Genomic DNA, 21,347 nt, shown 5'->3' on the forward strand with positions numbered 1-21,347 from the left:
AAATGAAGAGAACAGTTACCAGTCACCTGACTTCAAATTTCCGTTTAGAACAGTCTAACTCACCTATTTTGTACAAGTAACAAAACTGTTGTCTAAAGTTATAGGATAACATTTTTTTCCTAAATCCTTATGCAATGATTTATTAATTCAGATCTGTAAAATGAATTGTTTGGCCATCTAGTTTTTAATGTAGACCTCCCATAGAAGGCTATAGTAACTTAGGTCTGCTCTCTCTCCCTTCTTCTCCCTCTCTCCCTTCTGCTCCCTCTCTCCCTTCTTCTCCCTCTCTCCCTTCTCTCTCCCTTCTTCTTTTCTCTCCCTCTCTCTCCCTTCTTCTCTCTCCCTTCTCTCTTCTTCTTCTTCTTCTTCTTCTTCTTCTTCTTCTTCTTCTCTCTCTCTCTCTCTCAGTAGAGTAACTAACAAGCAATCTCTCCTTCTCTGGTGTTCGCGGGTGGGAAACCAGGACAGGGGTTTTCTGCAGAAGGGAGAGGTGCCTCGTAAACAGACAGCACTTCAGCTGTCTGAGTAAAACTGTCCTCACCATTTGACTCTTTTTTTTTTTTTCTCCTTAAAGTTTGCAGTCCAAGAGTCGGCAGGCTTATCTTAGGAATGTCACCTATTTCTGTGCTTCAAGTTGCACTCTCTGTTCAAAATGCCATTAACACGAGTTTTAAATTCATCTTTTAAAAGAGCATTTCCCAAGAAGCGCTTCCTTTCCTGCTGGTAGGCAGCGCAGCTCCGCAGCCTCCGGGCTGGAACCCTTGCTTTCGATTTGTTTTTTTCACCCGTTTCCCTGAGGAACCCGGATCTTTGTGCTGCCTAATTCTGATTTTAAAATGCTAAATTTCTGCCCTGAATCCTTCTCGATAACAAATTGTTATCGAAAGTGGATCAGATTTGTTCCAACTGTGAGATCTGGATCAATACTGACACGAAATAAATCTTTTAAAATTTGTTGTTGCTGTTTTTTGTTTTTTTGTTTTTTTTTTCTCGAAAAGACCTCAAGTTTATAATGTGTTTTCAAGTAAAGTAGGGCTGCTTGCATTTTCATCAAAAACAAAAAGTTGCGATCCCCGCTGGCATGAGCCTTCCTCTATCATTATTTTTAGCCTGTGTATCATTACCTAACTGGTATGTGTTCTTCCGCCTCGCTCTTGCTGATCTAGTTGAGTCCTAGCCTTTGTGCCAAGAAGTGTATTTGAAGCAGATAAGTGCGTATAATACAAACGGGTTTTGTTAGACCTGATGGACGCTATTTTTCTTCTAATAGGTTTGTAGCAAACTAACACAATAACACAATGTATTCCTTTTCAAGGTACATTGTGGAATCAGGTCTATTAAGACCGCGTTGAGCTGTTTCTCGCTTCTTTTCAACAGTCTGTTGCTCAAACACAAGAGCCAACCAGCGGCAGCTGCCTCAACAAAAGTAGAAACCTAACCCTTTTATGCAGTGTTTTAGCAGAAAGGGTAGCTCTGTTTAATTAAAAACATCGATGGTCCAGTGAAACAATGGGAACTCAAGTTCAAGTGGTGTTCCATTCATTTAAGATGAGTTTTACTAGCTATGGGTGTAATTCATTTCCCCAGCTCTCCTGTGCGAGGGGTTCCTTCTTGGGGCATTATTTGGGTGAATAGAAAGACAGACACGGCTATTCCTTTAGAAACCTGATTAACAAACCTTGCTTTGAGGGTGAGGTGTTTAATTTATAAGTGCACCCCATATTTTTTGTCAGTTTATTCGCGGCGGGGAAGCTTTGAAAGCGGCTCCTCTCAGCAGGTTAAGAAGTGAAGTCCGCGTCCTGGCATTTAAACGTCTTTGTTATTGTGTCAAGCAAGTTGTGGAAAACTGCCTGCTCAGAATACTGAGGTTGGGCAGCTAGGGCGGCCTGTGTGTGTGTGTGTGTGTGTGTGTGTGTGTGTGTGTGTGCACGCGTGTGCGTGTGTGTGTGTGTGCGTTCGCGTGCGCGCACGTGCGCCCCTGGGCACAGGACGGTGCGTGCAAGAGCAATTCTTTTCGTCCGCAGCTGGTAGCCTGCACCCGGCTGCTCTCCGCGGAGAACCGACGGCCCTGGGAGCGCTCAGGGCAGCAGGCCGGCCCCTGCGGCACTCTCCGGTCTCGGGAGCCCGGCGGGGACGAGGGCGCCGACGCGGCCCCTGCGGGGCTGGCGGGGCACGCGGAGACCGGGAGGCTCTGGGTCCCCGCACCCGGGCGTGGCAGCGGGCAGGAGGCGGGAACGCAGGCCTCCCCGCGCCCGGCGGGCACCGCGCACCCCCGCCGCGCCCTCCCGCGTGCTTCCCGCTGCCGGACCGCAGGGAAGTGAGGGAGCCGGGGCACGCGGCTCCGACTCCCCAACAAAACGGTGGCCGAGGCCGGGGCGGGGGCCAGGCCGCGCTGCCCGCCGGCCCGCGCCGCTCCAGGCTGGCCAGGGGCACCCTCGCAGGCCTGAAGGGTGCTCTCCCGTCGCCCTGGCAGCCGGTGGGGCCCGGGCAGGCCACACAAAGGCCCCTGAGACGCGCAGAAGTCCAGGCGTAGGTGAAGCCGTGGGTCCGGGAGTCTTTGCGTGGGCTCTTGGGCCTACTGTCATGGTTGAAATCCAGGAGAACCCTGCCAGAAGCCGACCAGGGATGGGGACTGTCCCCCGAGAAGCCTCAGGCTCCGAGTGAATTATTTAAGCTGTTCCTGGTGTTTAAAGAGGTTTTTCAGTTTTAAAGAATGTTGTAAAAAAATATCAGCCCTTGTTAACTTCCTCATTACACGCTTCTCCCCTCAGCTGAACATACCCGGTTTCCTGAAGCCCAGGAGCTATGTAAGTGTTTAAACATGTGTCAAGTGTTTTAAAAACAACAGGAATTCACGAAGAGGAGGAGGAAGTTGACCGATACCTGAGTACTCCTTCATTAGCACACCTCCGTCAGCTGGGCTGGCTGTGGGGCTGCCCGGAGACCGGCCCCGTACAGAGCTCCTCCCTTCCCTTTGGCTCCTTGTAGTCATCCCTAATTAGAAATGCCTCAGAGGAGCCTTTATCCCGGCCATAAAGGAAGAGCGAGTGTTCCGCACGATATATATTAATACAGGTCCATACTCAGTAATTTGGAATTGTGCTTCGTCTTTCAACTCTCTTCTCTTTTTGTCCTTTTTCATTCAGATATTTGTGGCTAGCGACACTGCGCTGCCCTTCCTCCTCCTTTGCAGAGTGTTAGGATGAATGCTGCCCTGGCCTAGAAGACTGTAGGAAGGATGAAGTGTGGCCCTCGTGGTGGGTGTGCACCATCAAACCACTGACATTTCTGGGCTAGTCTCCTTGCTAGAGAAGCCTTTAAAAATGTTTTCCTGGCATTTTGAGAACTAAAGATAAGGACAAAGCATTATCTTAAACTGAAAGGATGTATTGTATGGAAAGTAGATTAAACCGTGGTAGTATTGTCTCTTTTCTCTTAGAGGAAAGTAGTCTTACCCTGAGCTTTGGTTCTGGTGTGACATTTTTCAATATTGGCTGTCATTTTGAGAAAGAGTTCTCTGTGTGTTCTATTTTTGTTTTAAAATGCCTACACCGAAGGGAAATGTAGAAATTTTCAGTTATTAAAAATAACTGAGTGCTCTCATAGAGTCTAAGTGTTGGTTTTAAAACATCATGGAATGAGTATGATTATCTTCAGTGTGACACTTTAGCAAAAGTGGCCACCAACTTGAGGAGCAACTCACTTTTTTAGGGAGCCATTTTTCAGAAGAATCAATTTAAGGCTTTGGTCTCTCTGTCTCATACCTTGGCCAGGTTGTTAAATTGGTCCCAATTCTGGTTCTCTGTGTTACCAGTGTTCTCTTGCCCTATCTCTTACCACAGCTTCCCTGACACTGGTAAAACTGAAAACATCTTTAGGGCATAAAATAGATATCTGTATTTTCAATAGCAAAAACCAGACTTACATTTTAAATCTTACCTCCGGCTCTTAATTCTGATTTTGAGATAGGGTTCCACTCAGTCAAGGCTGGCCCAGAACTCGATGTGTAGACTGTCCTTGGATTCCTGATCCTTTTGCCTTCCTCACAGGAGTTGAAAAGTCACAGCTGTGTGCTACCTGGCCCTGATTTTCTTCAACTGTTTACTTCCTTCTGCCCTATTGTTGCCTAGCTGTGTGTGCTACTGATGGTGCAGAGGAACGTTGCCCGGACTGTCAGACAGCTCTTCCTGTGGCTGCTTTCTCTGGATCCAGCTGGCTACAGCCATGTTGGTTGGGAAGACGCTGAGGCTTTGCGGTGCTCGTTGGTGCTTATCTTTCAGAAGATTCCAAGATGGTTGTACAGTACTCTGTCACTAGTTCGTATATGAAAAGATTTTTTTTAAACTTAAAATGTGCTTTCTTCTTGGCCCAGATCTGAGTTTAAAGTGGTTTGAACTACAGAGAATTCCTGTAGTCAGTGTGTGTTTAAGTCATTCCTCTGCCCTAAGCATCAAGAGTCTTTGCTTGTAGATTAAGGTACTCGAGCTTCTCTTTGCTTAAGATAGTCTGAGGAGGCTTTTGAGTCTTTTAGGTAAACATGGTGGAGGGGATTGTCTTCTTATCCTTACAGATTTGTCTAGGTATCTATGGGCTCCAATTACAGAAAAGTCTTAGACTGGACAGGCAGAGCACATCTGTAATCCCAGCATTCTAACCTGAGATGGACTTGGAGAATGGCCTGGAGGCTTTTCTCCCAGGCTGTAGATGGTGTGGTGGGTTCCACTGGCTCTTTTATCTCCGTGGTTAGCCCCCACTTGGTAAGAGGTATGGCCTTTTTGGAGGCAGTGTGTCACTGGGGGTGGGCTTGGAGGTGTCAAAAGCCCCGCCAGGCCCTGTCTGTTCTACCTGCCTGCCTGTCTCTCCCTCCCTTTCTCTCTCTTCTGCCTGCTGCCTGCAGATGAGGGTATTAAACACCCAGCTGCCACTGCAGCACTGTCTGTCTACCCATCATGATGGCAATGAGCTAAGTCCTCTGAAGCTGCAAGCAGGGCCCCAGTCGCTGCTTCTTCTATTCGCATGGCCTTGGTCTTGGCGTCTCCTCACAGGGACAGAGCAGCTTGCAACCCTATTGAAACTTCATCAAGAACTTCCACTTTTAACTGCTCTTTCATTTTTCTTTTCATGCAATATATTCTTTTTTTTTAATCAGGATTTTATTTTTATTTATGTACATTGGTGTTTTCCCTACATGTATGTCTGTGTGAGGGTGTTAGATCCCCTGGAACTACAGTTAAAAACAGCTGTGGGTACTGGGAATTGAACCCAGGTCCTCCAGAAGAGCACCCAGTGCTCTCAACTGCTGAACCATCCTCCAGCTCCTACCTTCCTACCTTTTCACTTTATATACATGTATACTTTATATATATGTATATATAAAGTATATATATATATATATATATATATATATATATTCTATTCTTTAGCATCTCTCTAGCTCACAAGCAGCCAGGGGAGAGGGCAGAGCAACAGTAGCTAGACTCTCAGGTGAGGGTGTCCTGACCCTCCTGTCCCCCATCTCTAGGGAGTGTTGGGATTTAAGTCATGCCCCACCGTGCCAGGCAGCAACTGGTTCTCATCATCTAGATTTTGCAAGAAACCAACAGTAGAGCCGCTAACCTTTGTGTGGGGCCATCCTGGCCAACAGTTCCCAGGAAGGTTGTCCACTGCTGGCTCTAATATTAGCCTTATGGCTTGTGGGAGTGCCCATCCTAACCTATCTAGAATAATAAAAAAAAAAGGCAGAAAAACAAGTAAGCAAGCAAACAACAACAACAAACCTCTTACTGAGATTTGTTCCTGTTTTTTAACTGTTCTCCAAATTTGCAAGGGACTCAGGCTGGCATGAAAACAGCCATTCAGTGAAGCCTGTCTTACAGCCTATGTAGATCCATTGGGGTCCATTCTGAGCAAGCACCAACTGAGCTAGGGTAGCAACAACAAAAGGGACACTAAACAAAAATGCTAGCGAGATCCAACAGCCTGAAAAGATTCCATCGCTTGTTTCCTTCCAGTCTTTTTTCTTTTTAGTTATTTTTTGATATTTTGAGATAGGGCCTTTCTGAGTAGTGTTGGCTGGCCTGGTACTCAATATGTAGAGCAGCCTGGCCTCAAGCTCATAGATATCTGCCCGCTTTTGCCCCTTGAGTGCTGTGACTAAAGGTGTATGCCACCATATCCTGCCACTTATTTCCTTGAAAGAGTAATGTTGGGAGGCACTATTGTAGCTAGCATTCTAGAACCCAGTCATTCCCCTTCCCATGCTACTGTCTTATTGGGGGCCTTTGGGGTGGTTTCCTGTGCCCGGCAGGCTCTGGGCTCTAAGCATTGCCCTGGTTTCTCTCTTAGCCATATGGTGCTTGTGAGACCAAGTCCAGCTTGGTGAGACTGGTGAGTTTACTGGCTTTGCTTCCAGGGCATGGGTAGGGGCTAATCACAGGAGCACGAGGGGCCTCAGGAGAGCTGCAGCAATGAAAGTCCCCCCTCATCTGTGGGACTGTGACACCTCAACTGTGTTCTGGAGTTGAAGTCTAGTTAGCTTGTAACTTGTTTATTTTGAGTCAGGGCTTCACCAAGCAGCCCTGGTTTGACTGGAAAACTAGCAATGTAGACCAGGCTGGCTCTGAATCGCAGAGATCCTCATGACCCCGCATCCAACATGCTGGGATTGATTATAGGAATGCTTGAGAAGTTGGTTCTCTCTTCTGCCACACGGACCCTGGGAACTGAAACTGCATCATAACTTGACAACACATGTGTTTGCTTGCTGAGCTGTCATCTTAGCCCTGTTTCTTTTCTTTTTTACAGTTGATTTATCTTAGTTTTGTATGTGTATGGGTTTCTTGCCTGCATGTATTTATGTAAACTAAACTATGTGTGTGCCTGATGCCTGTGGAGGCCAGAGGCCATTCGGATCTCTAGAATGGAGTTCCAGATGGTTGGGAGCCACTTGATGAGGTGCTAGTAACTGAACTTGGGTTTTTGCAGTAAGTGCTCTTAGCCACTGAGCCAGTTCCCTAGTACCAAGAAACACACTTTCCTACCCATTGGACTGGTGATAATTTGATGGCTCAATTTGCTAGAGATTGTGAAGGAGACAGAAATCGTCATGCTGGTGGGTACCTACATTGGTGTAATTGTTGGGAATTTTCAAAGATACATGGAATTACTTAAATGATAGCATATACTCACCACTAATTAAATGCCACAACAGCAGTTTATGCTTCTTAAGATAAAATCCCTCGTGTTGGGTGAGCTGTGTGGCTGTTCAGAATAAAGACCACATTTTTCAGAACTGCAAGACACCTTAGCCAGGAAAGTGCTTGATATGAAAATATAAAGTCCTAAAGTTAATCCCCAGTACAGGTGCAAAATCCCACTTGTGGTGGCACAAATTTGTGGTTGTTTAGTTGGTTGTTTTTTTCAAGACAGGGTTTCTCTGTGCCATCGGGCTACCCTGGGATTCACTCTGTAGACCAGGCTGGCCTCAGCTTGAACTCGGGGACCCCTCTGCCTCTGCCTCCTGAGTGCTGGGGTTAAAGGTGTGTGCACGAAGCCCAGCGGCTTCGCTCATGGATCCTGTCAGCACTGGGGTAGCAGTGACGGTGGATCCCTGTGAGGCCTGTTGGCCAGCCAATCCGCAGGACCAGGGTGTCCGGACGGACCCTGTCTCAGAAAATGAACTTCCAGAGGACCACACCTGAGGATGACACTGGCTTCCATTTACGCACACACACACACACACACACACACACCACATACATAGTTGGAGTAAAAAAATTACTCTTGTGGCAGTATTTTATAATGACTTTTTCAGCAACTCAACAGAGTATTTGGATCCATTTCAAGATAATGAATACAAATTCAACTTTAATTACATTTTTAAAAATTGTGTTAATTTCTAAAACTTTTCCTGTGTCATTTTTTTTTGTATATTTCTGGTGTTGGACTTCTTCCTTCCATTTGATTCACCTTTACATGCAGAAAAGATGTAACAACAATAATAAAATCCTTGGTGCACTTGGCCTTGAAGATACTGCTTGAGATTAGCAACTAAGCAAATTGAATTATTGACATATTCAAACAAGCCACATTAAAAAGTAATCTTTGAAAAATGTAAAACCTATAGGATGAAAATACTTAAAATTTAAGGGAAAACCAATACAAATAAAAACTTTCCCATGACAGTAAACACCACAAGTAATATTAGAGGCAAGTGATTATGTAGGAAGAATACATGAAATTCAAATTACAAGGAATGAAGATTCCTAAAATATCAAGAACTTTCAGGGGCTGGAGAGACAGCTCAGCAGGTAAGAGCATTGGATGCTCTTCCAGAGGACCCGAGTTCACTCCCCAATACCCAAAAGGCAGCTCACATTGTCTGTAACTCTTATTCCAACACCTTCATACAGACATATGTACAGTCAAAACACCAATTTACACAAAATAGAAATAAACAAATTATAAAAAAGGAACATTTAGAAAGAAATAAAGTGATAGAAAAATATAGAAAGTACTTAACTTGCAGAAAGAAAGAAATTCTTTACCTGGAAATACATTCAAGTTATTGCTTAAAATTATTCCACGGTAAACTTAATTTGTTCATCTTGTATGACTTGAATTTTACATAAAAGGACATTTTCCTCTTTGCAGTTTTTGTTTTGTTTTGTTTCGTTTGTAACTTTTGTGTTTTTTTTGAGACAGGGTTTGTCTGTGTAGCCCTGGCTGTCCTGGACTCCCTGTGTAGACCAGGCTGGCTTAAGCTCACAGAGCTCTGCCTGCTCCGCCTCCCGAGTGCTGGGATCACAGTGCGCCACCACGGCCAGTCTCTGTATTTTGGACTACTTAGTGGAACTTTAGTATTATGCAGACAGCCTGTATTTATTGATTGCACACACTTAATTACATCTCCTGTATTTTCTACTTTTCTAGGTTCAAGGTCGGAAAACCTTTCTACGTAATTTGTGATTTTCAAACTGTATCAGTTTCTTGTGTTGCCGTGATAAATATGGCTATCAAGCCAGCTTAGGAGAGAGCTTACTTTGGCTTTGAGTTCCGGAGCCGTAGATTCTGTAGCCTCGGCGGAAGGCTTGGCAGGAGCAAACCGGCAGTGAGGAGAAGCTAGGCCCTCTCTGAGCTCACTCCAGAGAAGTACTGCCTACAGCCAGCTGCTCCATCTCTGCAACAGTGGGAGCCTGCTCGCCCTCACGACTGAGGTAGGTTTGCCACTTTGGTTGTCACAGGGCAAGAATGAAGGACAGGGCTGCTGCCACTGCCCAGATGGGGCTCAGCTCTGGGCGCTCTGCAGCACACGGGCTCACTGAAAGGTCACAGTGTCACTTTGAGAAATCTTAATGCAGGTGCTGGATTAAGCGGCTTTCACACTCATTCGTTGCTCTTTTTGGAGACAGCAGTAACGGGGAGCCTGTCTTCAGCAGCGGTGGGAACGCAGTCGATGTGACAGTCTACTAGCAATTTCCCAGGATTGGAGCAAGGCAAGAATTTTACTACCCACCTGTCTTTTTAATTCCCAAATAGCTATCTTCTCAAGGAGAATTTAAATTGTTTTCTCTACTTTGAGTAAACTAATAAATAACATAAGGATTTAAGAAAACCAAAGAGTTGACATGCTGAAGCATTTTAATCTGCTGCTGTGTTTCCAGCAAGAGTTTGGAATGTCATCTCCGGAGCCCCAAAGCCAAGGAGGAGAAAATGGAGAAATGCCAAGCCAAGTTAAGAATTCAGTGTTTAAGAAAATGGTCCAGAGAGGGGGAGCAGAGTTCAGGAAGGGGCAGAGGAGTGCAGAGGGCATTTCCATGCTCACACCTGTAAGTTATTACGACTTTTGAAGTGGCTGTTGATGGAGGCACTTGGACATCTGAGCTGCTTCAGTGCATGCTCAGGGTGTTCAGAGAACGGCTCAGCTTCTGGAACATCGTCAGCTGGAATCCCAGATCAAACAGCCAGGCCCATGACGAGGGAATATCATGTAGCCATGTGACAAGCAGAAAAACCCAGACTGTGAGACTCAGTACCAAAGTGAGCACACTACGTGTTTGTCTGGCTTAGCACTGCTCTCAGGCTTGTACAACAGAACAGAAGAGAAGTCTGAGGTGCAAGATAACACATCAAGAGGGGGCTTTTGAAACGTTTGTTTTGCTTCATAAGGCTATTCCGAGGTTGCTGGAACCTAACTCTCATTTCCCTTCAAATCCAAATTGTCACTGGATAGCTCATCTAGCACGTGGTTGCTTTATATTTTGAACTTGCAGATGCTGTTGAGAGCCGGGGCAACCATTTTGTCTCCACTCAGCAGCTATCAGCTTACTTCATACAGTGAATCTTTAGAAAATCTGCAGAAAGCCTTTTGTTTTCCACCACTTTCACTTGCTATCACATACTATTAAGAGACAGTCAAGAATTCAGTGGGAATTTAGAGCATTCGCTATTTCCTGTGTGGAGTTTTTGTGTCCCATGGTGGGAGGTTCTTCAGGTGAATATTCTGATTACAAATTAAGAATCAGGACTAAGTTATTAAATTTTTTGGTGGTGTTGGCTTTGAGACAGGGTCTTGTGTAGGTATCTTTGGGTAACCTGGTACTTGCTCTATAGCCTGGGCTGATTTTGAACTTGCAGCAACCCTCCTGCTCATCCTCTAGAGTACTGGAAAGACAAGCATGAGTGTTTTTGTTTGTTTGTTTGTTTGTTTGTTTGTTTTTGACAAGCATGAGTGTTACACCCAGAGAATGTAACTCTCTCATGCATCATTTATGTTAACTTCTGGCTTTACTCTATTTTCACAAAACATGAAAAAAATTAAAAAGTATGTCATGATATATACATGCATATTAAAATTTATTTATTTTTTTGTGCATGTGTATTTTACTCCCGTGTATGTGTGTACCTCCTGTGTGCATTGCCCATGAAGGCTGGAAAATGGCACTGGATCCCCTAGAACTGGAGGGACAGGCAGTTGTAAGCTGCCATGTGGGTGCTGGGAATTGGACTTGGATCCTCTAAAAAAACAGCAAGTGCTCTTCACCACGTCGCCAGCCCCTACCTATTACTTTTTCTTATTCTTTATAAGTAGGATGAGAGAATAAGGGGTGCAAATGGGAAAGCAATGATACTAATTCTATTTATTTATTTGTTTTGAGACAGGGTCTCACTATTCAGCTCTGGCTATCCTTGAACTCACTATGTAGATCAGGGTAGCCCTGAACTACAGAGATCGGCCTGCCTTTAACCGCCCAAGTGCTGAGATTAAAGGCATACGATAATACGCCTGGCTCCAGACTAATTACTTTAATTTTGGAGGTTCCATCTATTGTTTCTGTTAGCAGGTTTTCTTTGTCTTCAAATTTTCATTGTTCTTTATGAAAGATATTCATATTAGAGCATCTTGAAAAGATAAAGCTTGTACAAGAAGTTCTCTTATGCCACACACTCAGTTTTCTCAGTGTTGGCTGTTTTGCCTTTTCCAGCAGTCTGTCACTGAGCTGTATCTCTGGCCCTGAGAGCCACCTCACTCACAAATCCTAGCAACATGTGCCAGAGGAAGCTTTTACACATGCTCATTAACAAATACAAGAATGTCAGTACAAAGGCACAGGAGAACACAAGTGTATGTCAGCGGTAAAGCAGGTGAGCAAGTTGCCATACAGACATACATTGGTTTATTTTGTAGCAGTAATTAATAGTGACGTGCGTGTAGTTGATCAAAGAGTACCCAAACACGTGTTAATTAAAAAAGTTAAGTCAGCCGGGCGGCAGTGCGCACCTGTGATCCCAGCACTCGGGAGGCAGAGGCTGGCGGATCTCTGAGCTTGAGGCCAGCCTGGCCTACAGAGTGAGTTCCGGACAGCCAGACCTATACGGAGAAAAAACAAAACTGAACAAAGCCCCTTAAGAGCAAAAGACTTTTGCTCTTAAAAGTTTAGAAGACTTGCTCCCAAATCAGGCATTGGTGGCTAAGAGCACTTGCTCTCGCCGAGGACCTGTTCAGTTTCCAGCCCACACCTGGCTCTCAGCCATCCAGCCCCAGGACACCCGATGCCCTCTCCTGACCTCCGCCAGCATGAGGCTCACACATGGCACACATATTTACTTGTAGATAACCCACTTGAATACATAAAATAAAATAAAATAAAATGGATTTTTTGTCAATGTAGATATTTAATACTTAGTCTCTTTTCCTTTATCAAGGACACAAATCATTCATGTTCTTGGAGATTCAGAGGAAAACATCGGCTTTTCTTGTTTACACAAAACACTATAAAACAAATATTTATTTTATTTGTACTTGTGCATGTGTGATGTATTCATGTGCTCACGGAGGCAGGAGCCCTGGCCGTGGAGCTACAGGGGTCACAAGTCACCCTGTGTGGCTGAATTCCTGTCAGGTGGCCGATCAGCATTTGAGTTTTCCTCCACTAGAGGCTGCAGTGTGCTGCCACATGACACTTCAGCTCTCTTCTGCTCCTTTCCCACGAAAAGTTCCTCAGCCCGGGTGGTGACCTCTGCAGCAGGGGTGTTTAGGAAGAAAGCTGATATTTTTAAAAGGAGAGTGATTTCATTTTCAGTTTGTCTGATGTTCTCTCAAGATTATATTTAGATTGCAGGCTTTTAATCAAAATGGTAAATTTGAGGTATTCTTGGCATAGCATTCAGTCCAAAGTAGCTGTCTGCCTCACACTGGTGATATTAATTGAGATAATTTGACCAAGACATGCATTTTGTCCACTGAATGATGAAAAGCTTTTACAAAGATTTTCTTTTCCCTCCCTAACACCCTTCCTTTTTCTTCCTTTTGTTGCTTGCTCTTGTCCTTCCTTCCTTCCTTCCTTCCTTCCTTCCTTCCTTCCTTCCTTCCTTCCTTCCTTCCTCCCTCCCTCCCTCCTCCCTCCCTCCCCCCTCCCTCTCTGACAGAGGAGGACTCCACCCTGTTCCTTTGGGACAGGGTCCCTCACTGAACCTGGAGTTAGACTGGCAGAAAGCGGTGGGAACCCTCACGCCTCCACAGCCGCGGTGCTGGGTGGCAGCCGTGTGCAGGGCCACGTTCTTCACCAGTGCCGGGACAGCTTCACGTTTCGCAGCAGCTGTTTACCCCCTGAACCATTGCCCAAGCCGTTAGCAAGACTTTGTGGAGATGGTTAGTTGAGCCCTCCTCTCTGGAGAAGAGAAGGCTGAATGTGATTTTCCTCTCATTTCAAACCGAAAGCTGCAGGTGCAAACCCTGGGTCCATTTGCTCACAGCTTACTGTTCCATGATCTCTTTTCAGGAGACTGGAGGAGAACGAATGCACTGAGTTCTCTCTGCTTAGAGCCTAGAAGAGGACTGTGCTTGGTTGGTAGGAAACAGACCTGTCTCCCAATTGGTCAGACAGTGAGTGTTTCTCAGAAGCAGAGTGTAAAGGAGAGAGCTGTTAGGGCCAGCCGTGGGGTGAGCAGAGCCTGGCAGAAAACTGAATTCCTGGTAGTGGGGCAGTGAGTGGCACCCGGAAGAGATGTTCTTCCAGACTAAGGGACTGCAGGGCTCCAAAAGAGTCATTCTCAGTACCTGCAAGCCCAGGATGGCTGGCCCAGTTCGAGACTTGTCCCTCGGCACACTAGCAGGACCAAGTGAGAAAGAATGTTAGTGAGGTTCCAGGAGGAAGGGTGGCCGTCCCAGGGGACAAAGACTCTTGCTCTGCTACGGCGGTGACTTTGAAGTTTTTTTTACTTTATGTGTGTGAATCAAAGGACAACTCTTACAGGTGTGTTTTCTCCTTGGCTGACTGAACTCAGGTTGACCGTGCTGGTATTGAAGGCGTATGCCACCATGCCCAGCCCTGATAAATGAAGACATTTTTGTTCATAAAAATGTCCTACAAACCTTATTACTCTGACCCTCTCTGTACTAATGAACAGGAAGTACTGTTTTTGTTTGTCTGTTTGCTCGGGATGGTACCAAAGGGAGGCAGACACTGCGGCCATGCAGTCCCTACCTGATCTGAGTTACTGACAAGCAGGACCCGCAGAGCACGTTTCCTGTGCATTCTGTATCATTTTTGTAGAAATGTCTGTTCAGAGTTTTTGCCTGCATTTGCTTCTGAGTTGTAAACATTTAAAAATATGTTCTAGTATTAGCACTTTAGCAGATATTTGATTGGTGTATCCTTACTTGTAGCTGTAACCAAGATGCCTGATAAAGATCAGCTCAAAGGTGGAAAGGTGTGTTCCGTTCAAGGGGACACGAACCTCCCAGTGGGGAGCAGGGCAGCAGGAGCGCCAGGTGGTCAGCCACAACACGTCTGATTGAGAAAGCACAGCCGGCCTGAGCTCTATGTGCGCCCTCTTCCTTCTTAGTCACAGAATAGGCCAGTTAGGACCAGAAACTCCCCGCAGACACGCTCATGATTCCAGATCCTGCCACATTGACAGTCCGTCATGATTGACAGTTTCTTCCCCCTGCTCTGTCCTTTCCCTCTGTGGTGCCCTTTGATACGCAGAACACTTGAAATCTGATGTAGTCGTGTTTGCACAGTTTTACTCTTGTTGCTACACTCTGTACTATCCCAGGTATTTTCACCAATTTTAGTATCTTTTTAAAAAGTACTTATTTTGCAGTACTGGGGCCTTGCAAGTGCTCTGCTACTGAGCTGTATACCCAGTCCTTAATGGTCCCCCAAACTCCCCCTTCCTTCATATAACTGTCAACAATACAGTTAAAGGTATTCTTTTATTTCACTTACTGTGTGTGTGTGTCATAGAAAGTGTGTGGAGGTCAGAGGACAACTTGTAGAGGTCTCTCTTTTACATCGTGGGTTCTAGAGATTGAGCACGCAGTCACACTTGGCAGCAAACGCCTTTGCCTGCTGAGCCATCTTGCTGGCCCTGCCCTGTGTTTTACCAAAGCCTGTAGAGGTGACCTCGTGCTAACCAGTAACTGTGGCCTTTGCTCTGTCTGTGCAGCCTGTAGCTGTTGTCAGTAGTTTGCAAATCTCTGCCTTAGAAACCTTGAGCTGCAGGACTCTTCAATCTTGTAAAATGGTATCTTTTCTGTTGTGTTTCTGTTTGCTTCTCCTGTCTTGTGTCTCACCCTTGGGGGTGTGAATTTATTGATTTCATCTATGTTCTTTCCACTCTCTTTGCCTTCCTTGGTCTTCTTTTTTTCTCCCCCTTAGTTTGAGACATTCCCAGATTTACTGCTTTCAAAAAGCTTATGTCCCATAGTGGAAACATATAGTCAGACCTATATTATCATAATACAGGACATGCCTTAAGGCTACTCTTGCCTTTTCCAGAGAAAGACTACGTAATTCCGATTAGAGAGAGCTAAGAGGATGCCACACAAAAATAAAGTGTGAGTTAGGTCTGGAGGACTGGGCTGGATTGCAGTAGCAGCAGCAACAGTACACCGAAGAAGCTGATTGGCTGTTGCAGTGCTGAAAGCCTTCCTTAGAGCCTCAACTTGCCAGGCAAGCACCTTGAGCTGCTGTATACGGAATTCTTCTGAAGTGAGATGCCTTCTAATCTCTGTGACTTTATCTGTTTGTTTGTTTTTGTTTCTCAAGACAGGGTTTTTCTGTGTAGCCCTGGCTGTCCTATAACTCAGTCTGTAGACCAGGCTGGCCTCTAACTCAGAGATCAGCCTGCCTCTGCCTCCCTGAGTGCTGGGACTAAAGGTGTGCTCCACCAGCTCCTGGTCCATAACTAGATCTTAGTAGAGGAACGCACTTACCTTATTTTACTGTGACCACATATCAATGTGACTGTCTGATCAGAACTGCAGAGTCGTGTATGGCCTCACTGGTACAGGTGGGCAGTAGATTAAAAGGAGTAAATGAAGACGACAGTGTAGCTGGGCATGCGGGCACGTGTTTTTAGTCCCAACACTTGGGAGGGAGACAGACAGGCAGATCTCTATGGGTTTGAGGCCAGCCTGGTGAACATAATAAGTTCCAGGCCATTTCACACTATATAACTTAGTGTGATTCTGTCTCAAAAAGAAAACAAAATAAGACCAAAACCAGAATGAAACTGTGAGCTGGAGTTGCAGCACAATGGGAGGACACTTACGGAGAATGAACAGGGCCTCCGGTTTGAGCCTGCGTTCCACACATACACAAATCACAGATAAATAGATAAACATGTAGTACTAAACACCAAAACAAAACAATTAGGCTGCCCGTCTACCCTAGTACCTGGAGGCTGAAGCAGGATGGTGAGGAAAGCCTGGGCTGTGGGCTGTGTAGCCAGCACACATGCACACACACAGAGAGAGAGAGAGACAGAGAGAGAGAGAGAGAGAGACAGAGAGAGAGAGAGAAAGGGCCAGAGACACAGAAGCAGAGAGGCGACTCTTAGAAGACAAAGGGAACATTAACGGTGAGTGGTGGTCAGGGCGAGAACAGCCTGAGCAAGCTGCGTCATGCTGAGTGCCTTCTGGGGCAAAGGCCACCGAGTTTAAAGATTAGGTGGTTGCTAAGGTCACTTAGTTATTTAATTTGTTTCGATTTGCTTCTGATACATAGTGACTACTGAGGTTCACATTGTTAGAGTTGTTTAAGATTCCCAGGTCGCAGTCATGTGTCTCTGCAGCCATGCAGAAGATTTCATCTCAAAATACTTGCATGATGGTTGTTAGAATGTACAGCGTATCTGTTACTTCTCTGCTCCAATGATAATCATTTACTTTTAATTTTCTGACTTTCTTTTCTCTCTCTGTCCCTCCCTCCCACCGTCCCTTCCTTCCTTCTTCCTTCCTTCTTTTCTTTCTTGCAGGCAGGGTCTCAATGTGTGTTGTTCAAGCTGTCTTGAAACCAGAGAGGTGTTGAACTGTTGATCTTTTGGCTGTTTCCTCAAATGTTAAGATTACAGGTACGCTCCATCATGTCTAGCTTTACTTCTTTCCTTAATATATTCAAACATTTTTAGTTTTTTATGTGAACGAGCCTGACGGTGGCACCTTGCTGCTTTTCTCACCTCCTATTCCTGGGTTCTTCCTAACAACAAGAAATAGTTTTGCTCCACTGCTTTGAGTGTGTGTAGACGATAGTAGCTGACTTTTAATGTTTCAGAGAGATCAGTGACATTGATTCATGTTGGCATCTAGCATTTGCCCATCTGGGTGGTGGCAGTAAAATTCGAGGCCGATGGTAACCTCGTCTGGTTTTGGAAGAAGCAAGTTGAAATTTCTTTGCTGGTTTGGCAAATTCTTGTAAAATCCTAACTCAGGAATCTTTCGCTAGGGTCGCCCTATCACTGAAGGCTCCTTTCAGTGGTCAGAGCGTCTCTAGGAAACAAACTAGAGTATGTGCACATGTACGTCTGGGGATGCTTTTCTGCCCCATTTTGGGAGATTGTGCCTTGGTAGCAAAGACAACAGAAAGAAAAATGATCCATTTTTCTGTCCAAGGACATGGGAACAGCACAGATAACATCACACACAGAGCTGCCTCAGGGTGCTCTCATTGTTCCTTGTGGCTTTTCCAGGACGAAAAATCTTGTGAGGATGTTGTCATCCTACATGAGTTCAGCTGATCCTCCCCAGCTTCAGTCACTCCACCGTGTGCTCTTCCCCATGTACCTGAGAATTAAATACTGACTTTGAAGTCTGACCCATTGCAATGTCATGGGTTTCCAAGGAAAATATGACTTCATCAAGAGCCTGCGTGTCTGTCCCGGAGCTGAAGGACTTTACCTTGTTTGTTCTGAATGTGGTTGACTACAAATCACTACTCAGAACAGTGGGGCAGAGCTCTGTGTCCACTGCAGATGGCTAGGGAGTGTTTCCTTTAGCTCGTTTCAGCTGCATCCCATTCACAAAGTGGCCACAGCCAACCTGGGATCCAAGCCATTTTGGAAAGGCCTCCAGGCTTCCCTGTTGTCCAACTTCAAAGGAAATCCAGAGGCTGTTCCTCCCTGCTGTCTCAAAACTTTCTTCCACCAGAATAGAGGCCAGCAGAGGCTCATCTCCACAACAGTGACATGTGGTCATTTCCACAGTGTAGCTTTACCACGTGGCTCTCAACCTGACGTGTCACAGTGTCTCCACAGGAAAGGCTCCGCTTTAAAGCTGGCAGTCCTAGGGTACTCTGTGCCAGCAGGGGTAGCCGCTACGCACAGTCAGCATCTTCTGTCTTCTGTCATGGCCCTTCATAAAGTTAGGCTCCATTGAAATCTGTGCCCAGGGACACTTTCTTGCTGATAATTTCCAATTAAAAGTAGATAAAGGCAAACACCTACCATAGAGCTGCCCCTCTTCTGTCATGAGGGCGCAATGTCACATCCTCTTTGGCTTTGCCATCAGATTCACGTTGTTTTACATCTTACGGTTGTAAGGTTCCGCCAGTCTGGACAGAGCCACAGAGAAGGGCAGTCCTTACTTAGATTGGCTGGGCTCCAGACAGCTGGTCAAGCACAGACAACTGGGGAAATCCCAAGCAGCAGTTGGGACATCCTCAGGACGAAATGCATCTGGAGTCTTGTGCGCAATCTTCATGGTACTCAGAAACTGATAAGAAGGTAATCATAGCTGCCGAAAGAGGTCCAGATGCCACCCATAATGCACTGGATTTACCAGCTCTCTGGGTATGAGCAGGCTGGCTGGCAGACAAAGCAGAGACAAAGACTTTAGACTCTTTATTTGTTTTTTATGCGTTTCTTTTGCGTGTGTATGTGTGTATGTTTGTATGTAGATACATGTGTACATATGTATGTGTGTACATGTGGAGGCCCAATGTTGATGTCAGGTGTCTTCCTCAGGGTTAGGGTTAGGATATATAGTCACATATAGTCTATATATATATATATATATATATATATATATATATATATATATAATATATTTGCAAGCTCCAGGGTCTTTTGCTGAGCTTAGAGCTTGTAAATTTGGTAGTGCAGCTAGCCAGATTGCTCAGGGAATCCCTTAACTTTGTTTTCTAAGTGCTGGGTTGGCAGCTGGGCTGTGCTCACCTGTACTTACATTTACATGGATTCTGGGGATGCTAGCTTCAGTCTTTCCATTTGTGGAGCAAGGGTTTTTGACTGCTGAGCTGTCTACCCAGCATAGTCATTGATTGTTCGTAATACCTCTCTCTATGTATTCATTTATCTCTTCTGCTTTGCATAAATAGTAGCAATCTGCACACGCTTTTCTATATCATGATTGTTTTCTCTTAGTATTGTATCCTGGCAATTACTCTGCAATTGTTTATAAAGACATTCTTCTCCTTTCTTTTCATAGTTGTATAGTCCTCTATGACATGAGTATTTTGACACATTTTAAGAGGGAAGTGAGTCAAGACAGAGTCGAGGGTTGGGGATATAGCCCAGTGGTGGAGTCCTTGCCCAGGACACCGGAGCCCCCGGGCCTGTCTCCAGTAACTGAGGGAAAGACTCAGAGCATTAGAAATCTGGAAGAAAAGCTCTTTGGTTTTAGAGAACCTGTGCATAGCTCGGGTGTCCTGAAAGAGGCTGGGGTGCTGATGGTAACAGAGAAATGGTTGGTTAAACAGTACACAACTGCCCCTGGCTCCATGAGAGCAAAGATTTGATGCGAGGTCAAGAGGAGCTAAGTGGAAGGATCCGAGGAGGGAAACAAGCCATTTCTCTCCCCTATCTTTCCCTTTTCTCTCTTATTCCAGGCCTTGAGTGACCCAAGGGATAGCTGTCTCTCACGGTAGAGGGTTCTCACCCATGAAAAGTCGGGGTAGTCCTGCTGTGCCACCGTGAGACCTTTTCTCTGGCCGTTTCTTGTGGGCAGAGGCATGCCTTTCCTGAATCCCTGAACATAGTCAAAGGGAAGGTAATGTAGTCTCAAAAATAATCTAATATTTCCTGTCCTGTGTTATGCCAAGCAATCCTGATTTATTGGGCAGTAAAGTGCCTCAGTGGGTAAGGGCACTTCCTGCCCAGCCAATGACCTGGATTCCATTCTTGGGACCCATAAGAAAACAATCAGTCCTGCAAGTTGTCATCTGACCTCCACAAATTCTCCATTTGCCCACATACATGCAAATCATACATGTATGAATAATGTGCCCACATACATGTAAATCCTACATACATACATGAAAACACAGAATTGGATTGCTGATGCAGGGGTGCAGTGAGCACCGCCCGGATATCAGCGGTAACACATGCAGGAGCCCAGGGGAGCGAACAGAGTGAGAATTACTGAAAGTATCCAGGTGGTGCGCATGCCTTTAACCCCAGCACTTGGGGGCAGAGACGGGCAGATCTCTGTGAGTTTGAAGCCAGCCTGGTCTACAGAGTGCATTCCAGGACTGCCAGGGGTTACACAGAGAAACCCTGTCTCGAAAGACCAAAACAAACAAAAATCAAGGAGAGTGGAACACAGAAGGGGCCGGCTTTTCTCTCAGCTCTCCCCAAAGAAAGCACAGGCTAGCCAAGCTGGCTCTACTCCTTTGACATACTCACACGGAAGATGAGATCGCTGTGCCTGAAAGGGTTACGCATGAAGCCACGTGAAGAAGGTTTTCAACAGTCCTCAGGGCATCACAAACGTAGGCATGATCATTAGCTTTCCTTGCCAGGTCGGCACAATTTAGAACCCCCAACTATCTGCCTCAGGCTGCCGGTGGCCATGGAGGTGCCACAGGGTACGTGAGACCTGTGGTGCGCACGAATGTTCTGGCCAATGCTCTCGAGAGCATCAACAATGCTGAGAAGAAAGGCAAAGGCCAGGTCCTCTGGGCTACACTCCAGTTTGTGACTGTGACATCGCAGCTTGTCTACGTTAGCAAATTTGAAATCACTGATGATAAGGGAGCTGGGAAGCTAACTGTGAACCTCTCAGGCACATCGAACAAGTGTACAGTGATAAGCCTCAGATTTGATGGGCAGTTCAAAGCTCGAGAGGAAATGGTGGAATGCTCTGCTCTTATCCTGTCAATTTGGTTCTGTCATACTGACATTCTCAATTGGTATCACAGACCACAAAGAATCAAGACAAAAACACACAGGTGGGAAAATTCTGGGATTATTTTTCTAGAAATATAAAACATATATTTAAATAAAAAGCCTCAGTGGAAAAACAACAATAAGTGAATAAAAGTTGAAAAAAGTGACATTGACCAGCATGGTGGTGGCGCACATCTTTAATCTCAGCACTTAGTAGGCAGAAGCAGGTGGATCTCTGAGTTTGAGGCCAGTGTGGTCTACACAGGGAGTTTTATGACAGCCAGAACTATACAGGAAAAACTGTCTCAAAAAGCCAAAACCAAAACCAAACCAGCAACCAAAAGAAGACACTGAGATTCATTTCATCTTAGTCAAAAAGGCTGCCATTAAGAAAACAAAAGCCTGCAAGTGCTGGTATAAATGCAGGGAGAAGAACCTTC

General features: G+C 45.5%; 1 pseudogene; it reads left to right on the plus strand.

The window, feature by feature from the left end:
* The first annotated feature begins 11,591 nt into the window (after nucleotides 1–11,591).
* Nucleotides 11,592–20,998, plus strand: LOC110553063 (small ribosomal subunit protein uS8-like; annotated as a pseudogene).
* Nucleotides 20,999–21,347: the final 349 nt, after the last annotated feature.

This window comes from Meriones unguiculatus, chromosome 9, assembly GCF_030254825.1.
Source record: "Meriones unguiculatus strain TT.TT164.6M chromosome 9, Bangor_MerUng_6.1, whole genome shotgun sequence".
Classification (NCBI taxonomy): domain Eukaryota; kingdom Metazoa; phylum Chordata; class Mammalia; order Rodentia; family Muridae; genus Meriones; species Meriones unguiculatus.